The 1476-nt window shown below is 31.6% G+C and overlaps 1 pseudogene; it reads left to right on the top strand.

Moving 5' to 3' along the window:
• LOC108759446 (testis-expressed sequence 10 protein-like) overlaps positions 1-1476 on the top strand; it is a 37428-nt pseudogene that overhangs the window by 34028 nt on the left and 1924 nt on the right.

Below are 1476 nucleotides of genomic sequence, written 5' to 3'. Positions count from 1 at the left end.
TAAAGTATATAAAATTTAAAACAGGCCGCTTGATGTGTGAACGTCATTGCGTATATATTCATGCTGTTACCAAATTCGCGAGGCTATAAACGGCATGAATATGTACGTAATGACGTTCACACATCAAGCGGCCCGTTTTATATTTTTATACACTTTTAATTTAAAAGTAACTTATTAAAGTATTAAAATAACTATATAAATGTTGACACATAATACAGTGCTAATAAAACTATAGATAAATAAGTCGGTAAATGACAGCAATAAACGAGTGTCATCTACCGTCGAAAATATGAAAAGGAGATGACTTTTTGAAGCGACGTATCTTACAGAAAATTTTGACATTTCGGATTTCGCATCACGATATCTCCGTTCGTGGGACACGTAGAGGTAAAATAAACGTTTATTATATAATTCGGACCCAAACTGTCGATGGAGCTCATATTCAGAACTCGATCAGTTTAGCCTTTATTAAAAAAACCGAGAATTTCGGATGCTCGGATGCCCGCAACTCGCTGACTCGCGTAAAGACACGCGTGTCTCGCGCTGCGCGCCCACTTGGCGCGAGACACTACCGTGTCTCTTGATATTATAACTACATTTATAATATTCTAAGAACAACTGTTACCAACCTCGATACTCAATCAGCAGTTATTCTATTATAGACAGAATTAAGTAGGAACGCAGAGATTATATCATGAACATAATAATAAGAACGATATACAAACTTGCTGTTAGCTATACTGCTGATTGAGTTAATCGATTAAGTTAATCGGCGTTGGTAACAGTTGCCCTAAGTAGTTTTAATCAATCTTGCCTTATATTAATTGACAGTTATACACACTGTTTTTACTTATACATTCATATAATAATTATACTATGTTTAGAGTATTTTTTATCAATATTATAAATATCAATACAATCAAGTAATGGCTTAAATTCGAAAAATAATAATAAGATATGACAAAGCATAAAAGCCAACGCTAGTTATTATTGCGAATGTTATTCTCACTTATTACATCAAATTGTATACGTTTCGACCCTCATCAGGTCATCTTCAGTAACATTTCAAATTAATAAACATTTGTACGATCACCTCCTTAATTTTTTAAAAATATCTTAACCGCTAACAAATTCGTAAATTCACGCCGCAAACTTAAAATAATAAAACCATGTTCAGGAACTCCTTAGATAATCGAAAACTCCATACCATCTTCCTGTATTTCCACTCATCCACATTTATCCATTATATAAATTTATTCAATTCTTCGTCCAATGCTATTGCTAATATTTCCATAACTGTCCTTATGTTCAAATTTATGAAATAAAAACTCTCTTTTGAGTAATAGTTGTAGTTAAATATAGCATGTAAGTCACAAATTCTATAAAATCATAGTAAAAATTTTTTAACTTTTTGTCAATAATATCATGTAGTCATCAATTTCAAACCGTATCATATAAGAAAAACAATAGTTTTTT

Source organism: Trachymyrmex cornetzi, unplaced genomic scaffold, assembly GCF_001594075.2.
Source record: "Trachymyrmex cornetzi isolate Tcor2-1 unplaced genomic scaffold, Tcor1.1 scaffold186, whole genome shotgun sequence".
Lineage (NCBI taxonomy): Eukaryota > Metazoa > Arthropoda > Insecta > Hymenoptera > Formicidae > Trachymyrmex > Trachymyrmex cornetzi.
Note: the sequence above shows the minus strand (reverse complement) of the source record. Positions and strands in the feature narration are given on the sequence as shown.